The 9,557-nt window shown below is 40.1% G+C and overlaps 1 long non-coding RNA gene across 1 annotated transcript; it reads left to right on the top strand.

Annotated features, from left to right (window-relative positions):
• The first annotated feature begins 8,635 nt into the window (after positions 1 to 8,635).
• Positions 8,636 to 9,103, top strand: LOC116690862 (uncharacterized). The gene is made up of 2 exons (XR_004332379.1): positions 8,636 to 8,889; positions 9,003 to 9,103. It is a non-coding gene; the product is annotated as an uncharacterized LOC116690862 (long non-coding RNA).
• The last annotated feature ends 454 nt before the right edge of the window (positions 9,104 to 9,557 follow it).

The following is a 9,557-nucleotide window of genomic DNA, read 5'->3' as shown; positions in this document are numbered from 1 at the left end:
GGACGTATCCATGGGAACGCGCGGCCGTTTTCTCACCACTTACCGGGAGCTTCACACATCCGTAACGACCAGGGTGTCAATCATTAAATGATAAGTAACAACACGTTTATTTAATAAAAACGCGCACTGTCAGTGTAGGAAACAAAGATGCATGAAGAGCGCTGTCAGTAGAAGAAAAAAAGTGGAAACAGTTGTTAGACTTAGACGATGCAAAACCCATGCAACAGCCGTGTGAGAAAGGTAATTGGGCATCAAGAGAATTGGAAACCCAGCGTTACATCTCGAGAGTGGAACAAAAAAACATGTTTGTTCTGTTTAACTGTGTTGCGTAACAACAGGGATATGTCCTTAAAGTGTTCATATTAATCTCATTTTTTGGTTTATAATTGTATTGCATGTAATTGTTTTTAGAGGTTATATCAGAATAGGTTTACATGGTTTAATTTTCAAAAAACACTATTTTTGTTGTACTGCACATTCCTGCAGCTCCTATTTTCACCCTGTGTGCTGAGCTCTCTGTTTTAGCTACAGAGTGAGGCATTTCACTTCTATTCTATTTTTCTTGGGAGTCGCACATGTGCAGTAGGAAAGGACTACTAGCCAGTCAGATGCAGAGTATGAGGGCGTGGCATGCTAGCAGCTAGACAAGCATTCACGGAAGCAAAGGCTGGACTACAATAGAGCTGTTTAGAGCAGTTTGTGAATTGGGGTGGACTTTGGGCTTTTTTTACTCTGTAAACCTATAACATGCACACAAAAAAAACAATAAAGAAAAGGGAAAAAGCCAAAAAGCATTATTGTCAAGTGACACGTTTCTTGTTGCAGAAATTAAAGCCAGATGTGTTCATAATATAACCCTATGTGTCTGGATAATTAGTTTTAATGCAATGTCTTTAATGTATATGCATGTAAACATTTCCTAACTATATGGCGCCATGCAATATTATAGCCTACATTATGTATGGATAGGCCTAATTGCGGCAAAGCTAGCCTATCGTTTAAATTAAAAGTTTGGTCAGCTGCTGTATGGTACCAGAGAGATAATCATGACCAAAGCCTCTTCTTACTTCTTTCCCTCCTCCTTCAATGATTTAGAATGTTTATATGCACACTAATATTTAACCCTCCTGTTGTCCTCGGGTCAAATTTGAGAAAAGAATCGGAAAAAGTGACAAAAAAACAAACAGCAAAAACATTGGGAAAAGTGACAAAAAATTGCTAAAAGGTTTCTATCAAAAAATAATTTAAAAAAAACCTCAAAAAGTGACAAAAAATGTTGAATAAAATTGACAAAAACGTTGAGAAAAGTGTAGAAAAAGAACAACAAAATGTTGAAATTTCAAACCAGAAAAACACAAAGTTGCAGGTCGACGGGAAAACAACACAAGGGATAACTATTTTTCCAGAATATGACAATAAAGCGAAATTTGTGCAAGAGCAAACTCAGACTGAACACATAGTCTAGCTTTCTGGATTTACCCTGCAGAGATCTGAGGAGAAGTAAACTATAGTCCTCATAAATCCACCAGAGTTTAAAATTCCAACAAAAGGAAAGCAAAAGGAAACGGACAAACATGCATCCGGCAGAATTTCCTGTGGCACAGGAGCAATCCCTAAAGTGGAAAGTCAAGGATATAGACTTGTGTCGTCAAGTCCCCTTTCATCATCAGCAGCAATCAGCGGCAAAATTACCGCTCTATTGAGACATGTTGGGTGTCAAGAATAAACTCAGTCAGGGCCAAAAGCCCCAAAAGAACATTAGTGTGCTATAGTAGATGTTGTGATATGCTATGTAATGGGTACAATAATGATGTTTGTTGTTGTAACCTACAGCAATAGAGTCGGCTACATTGCACAGCTGCACCTCAAATTTTCACTTGAGGCCACATGATGGTGCCGTTTCATTTAGTGTGCTAGAATTCAAAAATTGTTAGCAGGGGAGTAGCTGCAAAACATAATTTCTTAAAGATCATAGATTACTGAAATGTGATTGTATGCTCAAAATATTAGAATATATAGTCTACAACAGCAAACTGGCCCCGAGCTTAGAATATAATGTAGAAGTTGCAGTCATGCTTTTAGGAGCTACTTTAAAGACACATATCTAAAATGTTTTAGAGAGAAGGCCAGTACACATGTACTACAGGATTAACAATGGAGCTTATTAACATAAGGCTAGGCCTATATACACATATATGTACATATATACATATACACATATCTATACATACAGTATATACATATACACACATATATCCATATCTATACATACAGTGTATACATATATATATATACATATATATATCTTTTTTTGCAGAGAGTGATAGAAAACATGGGGAGGTAGAGGAGGTTGACATGTGTCATCCTGATGCTAAAACTTACATAGGTATCAGATTGATTAGTTATGTTATATACAGGCACTGCTATTAAGGAATTATAATTGTGTCTTAAAAAATTAAAGAAAGGCTTTAAGATGGCCTTAATTGTTTTCTTCTTGTGTAATTCTGTTGTGTTTTCAGTTTGATTTTTGGATAGTATTTTAGTGCTTAGTATTTTACTGAAAGCAGTTGTCACATTTTAAATTGTGTAAGTTTATGTTTTGTATCGGTCTTTTCAACATCTACCAGTCAAAGAGATATAAAGGACGCATGTAAACAATGAATTTGTTTACAGTTCATCAATTGATTGGAATTTGATTATTATTACCCAGTAGCTTGCCAAACATTCTTTATCCATGGCTGATGGCAAATATGTTCTCTTTTTGGATTAAGGCAGCTGGGCTTTTGCATGAATGTGTTGGCTGTGATGTGTGACAATGACTGTGAACATACAGTATTCTAAATGAGTGATATGTAGTACAGGTGTTTTGTCAGTAGAGGGCCCTGTATGACAAAAACAAGCCACGCACAAACTCTCACACAAACACACACACACACACACACACACACACACACACACACACACACACAGAGCGTCTTACTATCTTTGTGTGGACCTGTCAGTGACATAATGCATTCTCTGGCTATCCATCACAACTAAATGCCTAACCTTAACCCATACCCTCACCCTAACCATAACTTAATTCTAACCCTAATTCTAAAACCAAGTCTTAACACTCAAACAGCCCTTGAAAGTTGTGGGGTCCACTCTTTTGGCCCTTTTAACCATGCATGCAAGAGTGTGAAACTGCATGTACACATTTATAACCACACAAACAGTCGTCTTAAATGGCTCAGTGGCTCAGCTTAAGTTGAGTCACTTGATAATTACTGGATAGGGAACGTAGTATTTTCATAGTATATAAGTTCCCAAATAATGAAACATTGCTACTGTGCTTGACTCCCTTCCACAGACTGAAGAACAATTACTACAGCTAAACAGGAAGTCAACTGCCATCGTGGACGGCCCAGGTCATCACTGTAAGTCTTAATCCTCAAATAGCCCTTGAAAGTTGTGGGGTCCATTCTTTTGGTCCCACAAAACTTTCTGGACCCCACGTTTGTAGTTAAACGGGAACACACACGCACACACACTTTGGAGCACTCTTGCTCTCCTGTCTCTCCAAATGTCAGCTTCTCTAAGTTTATAGGACCTACTTAGAAAGTAAGTTTCAAGAGCAGGCGTTGTAACGTGCCTTACAATAAAAGACAAAAACATAAAAAGTAAGAGAGTAAGAGACTTGAGAAGACAAAAACATAAAAAGTAAGAGAGTAAGATACTTGAACTGAGACATATTGCAAAAGAAAAAGTACAATTAAATGAGAAACTAATTAAAAGCAAATGCAAAACAAGTGGCTCTCTTTTTAAAGGTGTCCTCAGTGTCCACAACCCTGATTAATATGAGGACAAAGCCAATATCACATAGTGCTTTGACCTCTAAAAAAGAAAATCCTATTCCCATATCCTTTCAGTTTTAACGTCAGTAGCAAGACATGCTATTATACATAATTGCTGTGGTTTATTGGATGTGATAATGGGACCTTTTAAATCCAATCCTTGCATGGCCAAAATTGGTTTGCAATCGTCATAGCCAGACAACATTTAGAAAACCACACAGCTAACATTTTTCAGGGCCCTTTACCAGTGTCAACAAATGGAGGAAAGGTGGAATCCAAAAAACAATAAATGTAAAAAACGAATGACAGATAGAATTAATGGTATGGGTGACATCAACAGGTTTACTGTAACACATTGTCAATGGGTTTAGAGCAAGTTGGATTCAATCCGATATACAATTACAACACTATTTGAATGTATCTTAATGCTAATGTGCCATTTTCAGCTTATCTGATCTGTTTTATGAAAGTTGTAGGATGCCAACATTAGAGGCTCACTGAGTGGGTAATTATTGTGGATTACAGAACAATTACAAAGTAATAATTTACTTTTAAAAACCCTGTTATTAAGAAGGACAAAATTAACAATTAAATACAAATATACGCATTTATTATGCCGTTATAATTCCCTTTCAAGCTGTCGTCTGTTTAAGGATACTCTAAGCACATCAAGTTAACATGTCCAAACAGGGACAAAGGGTGCACAGGGATTTTGTGCTGGGTCACTGATGAAATAGGGAGAAATTACTTAAAGATGCATTGTATGAACAATGTTTTTTTACGTGTTTTCCTCTTTGCGTCTGATACAGAAAAACTATAATAAGAAACTACTGAGCAAGACAATAATTATACAACACTTTTTTTCACGCACAACAGGAGGCTAGACTGTCCAGCCCTAAATAAATATGACTGGTTCCTTTTGCAAAAGGTCAGTAGTGTATAAAGGTTACAAAAATAAAAGTGTCAGACCACACGCTGATCACAACAGAAGTCAATGTATCTGAAAGCGTTTTAAACCATAATCATCCCCAAAGGCTGTGTGCTAGATATTGGGCAATCAGTCTATGCAGATTGTTCCGAGACAATGTGTTTTGACTCTCTTGTTATTTTAATGAACACTGTTGATTCAGGGTCATGCTAACCAATCTTCAAAAAGCTCCCAATTAAAGGTACTCTTCACTACATTTTGTCTGTTCTTACGTTTCCCTGTTTGTGCTTTCAGTACAAGACATGCATGTAGATCTGTTTGGAGGCTACACAACCAATGTATAATTTTGGGATATTTAACACAATATTAGGATGGACAATAATCTTTATCTATTTTGTGCAGTGTAAGCGGTAAAGAGCGTTAAAGACACTGTGCATAATTATACAGGGGAATGTGTTGTAGGATGCATTTTACAACTCTGATTGTTAATTGAGTGAGTACATCGTAGGGCTGCACGATTATGGCCAAAATGATAATCGCGATTATTTTGATCAAAATTTTGATCGCGATTATTCTCACGATTATTTGTTGATTTTAACCAAAACAAATTTTATTGTCACATAGGCTATTTATAACTGCGAGAGGGAGTGTGATGGACGCTACTCACAGAGAGACGGCTGATCATTATGAACAGGTCCAGCACGGGTCGAACGGCGGATACACACGACGTGTGTATGAAACGTCTGTATCTTCACTGCGCTGCATTTTTATGAACTATGATATTCTGGCCATGGGTCACATCTCTGGTCCAGGTCCAGGCTTCGGTACAGCAGCTCCGTCTCCCACGCTATTACTCTACCAACTGAAGTTAGCTGCATTCAAAAACTTCTTCTGTGTTCTTCACCGTGGCGGCCGCGATAACAGTTACCCGCGGAAACACTGGTACAAATACAGGTTTGCCCCCTCATACTTAACAATATACAGCTGTGTTAATGAAAAATTAAAACTGTAGACAATATCAGAAGTGTGACCGGCGGCCGCTGTGTGGGGGGCGCGGAGAGTAAGAGGAGAAGAGTAGGACAAGAGAGCGTAGAAAGACCAACACAGGCACGGCTTACAGACGAAATGGGTCATGTAACGCAAAATTAAACCGTATCCATATAAACAGCATTGCAGCGGATGTGAGGACATTAGCACCGGTGCGTCCTAGAAGAGCTAACAGACGCTACTAGCTAACAGCTACACAGACACTAACTAGCACCACTAGCACTGGTCACTGCTGTTGTCTGAAAAACAACAAATGGGACAAAGGGTTGCGTTTCTGGTAAACTGGTAAACCTTGAGACGACGTATAACCGACTGCTATCTGTTGAGTTTCTCCACGTACTCTGTCCTCTGTGACTGTCTACATCTGAAAACTAGCTGCACGGGGTGCAGGGAACTACTCTGACTGGCTCATGAGCGATGGTAGTAGCGGAGATTGTTTGCAAAAAACCGGAGCGTTCTAGAATGACGCTTTATAAAAAATAATCGCTCGATCACGCAATTTGATCGTGTGGAAGTCCAAATCGTGATCGCGATTAAAATTCGATTAATTGTGCAGCCCTAGTACAGCGGTTGAACAAGTTAATATATTATTCAGTTATTCAATTTTACAATAATTGGGGAATACTTTATCAATCATAGTCTCACATTGCCAGACCTACCTCCACAGTGTGAAGAAGGAGGGTCTGGCTAGGCCACACATCATTCCATGATGGGAGAAAAACGCTCTGGTTTATTCGTTTATTACATTAAACCAATCACAATGGTCTTGGGTGGTGCCTGACGGAGCAACGGTCCTCTGCAAAATGATCTCAAGAAGGAACTTGTTTTGATGGAACGTGTCTTCGTTCAAAAGTTAATTTAGTCCTCAGATAGTCTAGATACCTGGATCTGGTCTGGATTTACCCTGAAATCTGAGGAGCATTTAACCATAGTCCTCATAATTCAACGAGAGTTTAGAATGCCAACACAAAGAAAGCGGAAAGTAACGGACATCTGTACGGAAATTTAGGAACATCCGGCAGAATGTTTGGCGGCACCTAAACCATCCTGAAAACGAGACATCCTCAATATAGACCAAATCAATTGTGATCATTGTCCATCCATCCATCCATTCTCAACCGCTTATCCAGGGTCACGTCGCGGGGGCAGCAGCCTCAGCACTGGACCCCGATACTTCGCTTTCTGAGCCACAGTAGCTAACTCTGACTAGGGAATCCGGAGGCTTTCCAAAGCCAGGGTGGAGATATAATTTCTCCACCTAGTCCTAAATCTTCCCCGAGGCGTCCTCCCAGCTGGACGTGCCTGGAACACCTCCCTAGGAAGGCGCCCGGGGGGGCAGCCTTACCAGATGTCAGTGCCATCTCGTCCACCTTGTACCCTGGAACTCGTTCTTTTGGTCATGACCATAGGTAAGGGTATGAAGTAAAATTGACCGGTAGATCGAAAGTTTTGCCTTCTGGCTCAGCTCTCTTTTTGGTGCGTTTAAGCAAATCCAATACCTCTCCTGCGGCTACGATTCTCCAGCCAATCTCCAGCTCCACTGTCTCATGACTTGCGAACAAGACTGAGGTACTTGAACTCCTTCACCTGGGGTAAGGACTCATTGCCCACCCGGAGTAGGCACTCAATCAGTTTCTTGCTGAGAACCATGGCCTAAGATTTAAAGATCCAGTAATTGCTGAAGGTCCCAGGCCGATGATGCCATCAGGAACACATAATTCGCAAAAAGCAGTGATGAGATCCCAAGCCCATGAAACCGCAACCCGACCCAAACCCAACTACGCCTTGATATCCTGTGCATAAATACCACAAACAGGTTTGGTGAACCTGGAAGGAGCCCGACTAAAGGCTGATGTATGCTTTTGCGTTAAATTGACGGCAGTGTTACATACATAGGTACGTGGAGATACCGAACGTATGCCGGACCCTACGCTGTAGGCAGACGTGCACCTCTCAAAAAATGCAACTACACATCATGGCAGCCATGACTTGGTATCATTGCATTTCCCCCTACGTATTTCCTGCTGCAGATTTCCGACCATGGTAAAAAAGCACAAGGGAGACACTTTGTTTTTCCCACTATGCCTCTCTAGAGTCCTCGCAGCAAAGCTAATCACCGTCACTCTCTCACTCGCTCTACCACACACTCCCCAAAGACGCACACACCAATGCACAAGAAACTTCAGGCCACTTACGTAGGCTACGGGGAAAGCTCTGCGAGGAGGACTATAAATCAGCCTTTACTGCCGAGAACCAGAGGCGGCGTCAGACAATTTTTCCGGGGCTTCAGCCCCAAATGTTTTGAGTGTATCCCCAAATGTATTTTGAAAAGTTGAATGACAAATATGAAAACGGACAACAGCCTATACAAACCCCCAAAATCATAGGTTGCCTTATTCAGCTGTGAAAGGTGTAATTTTCAGAAAAATTTGAGCAAAATTAAATACATTAATGCCATCAACACAATACTACTGATTTAATTTGAAGTTACCGTGCGGTAACGTTTCCAGTCTATGGGTCAGACTCAAACACACGGAGCTCTGAAGCAGACCTGTGCATCACTTAGTGTCCACTCTCTCTGTAAAAATAAAGATGAGCAGCGCGCCTTCCGTGGTCTGTGCAGCTTCAGGTTTATAATGGACGCGCTCTGCTGTGTACATGTGTCGCGTTTGTGCTCCATGTATTTCTGCCGTAGTTTTGGTTTTCCAACCCCGGTGTGGAGCAGCGAACAGCCACTTCCCTGAACCTTGTGTCATTTAGAGACCAGGGACCCAAACAGGGCTCTGAGATTGTCAGAAGGTCTGAGCTCCGCCATATCAGCAGAGCAATCACATAATGCACAGCAGACTACGATGCAGGTTGATTATTTTCTGAAATACAGTGACTTTATTCTTGTAATAGCCTATTATAACTTTATTTTGCTCAAAATATCACAACTCCTCCAAATCTCAGAGAGCACAGATGGGATGAGTTATATTTCAAATGTGCATTAAGTTTTGAACATGAGCAGAAATCTTGCTCAAACACATCTGAAATATTACAGTCCAAGGGTTTATTAATTCATTAAAATAAATGAATGTATCATTGAAGTGAATAATTGTTATATGCACATTTGAGATTAATTCCTCAACAGAAGATGCAAAAGAGGAGGGAATAGTAAATTATGCCAAGCTACATGTGTGCTGACTCAGATTCAGATAAACCGTTCCATAATGTTTCTATATTTGGATTGTAATCTAGGTTTCCCTTTACATAAAGATATTTCCAGCATACATTGATTCAGAAAAAGGTATAAATAGGTGCATACACATTCACGAGAATGCAGGAAATTAAGACCCCCCACATCATCATCTAGCTAACAAACTAGAGGTAAAATGAACATGCACACACTATTAACAAGCTGGGCGAGCCAATCGCTGTTTTGCATTGCAATCAGTTTAGTTAAATGGGTCCGCTCACTTTGGGCGAACATGGATTTGATTGCCCTGAGAAGGGACCCCTCACCTCATACTCTCGCAGTACCTCGTGATTATGTAAAATGGTAAATGCAGTTTTCAATAATAAATGTCAAATTTGTTTCAATTTGGGAATTAAGCTTCATATGATTGCCAAAATGTTAGAATGGTGATGAAATGTACTGTCCAGGAGAAAACATGTGCAGCAGTTTTATATGCGTCCTTGTGTGCCCTTCTATAAAACCACTGCAGTACTAAAGAGAAAGGGATAAAAATTAGGAAAGGGAATAT

Source organism: Etheostoma spectabile, chromosome 6, assembly GCF_008692095.1.
Source record: "Etheostoma spectabile isolate EspeVRDwgs_2016 chromosome 6, UIUC_Espe_1.0, whole genome shotgun sequence".
NCBI lineage: Eukaryota > Metazoa > Chordata > Actinopteri > Perciformes > Percidae > Etheostoma > Etheostoma spectabile.
This window is presented reverse-complemented; position numbering and strand designations above follow the sequence as displayed.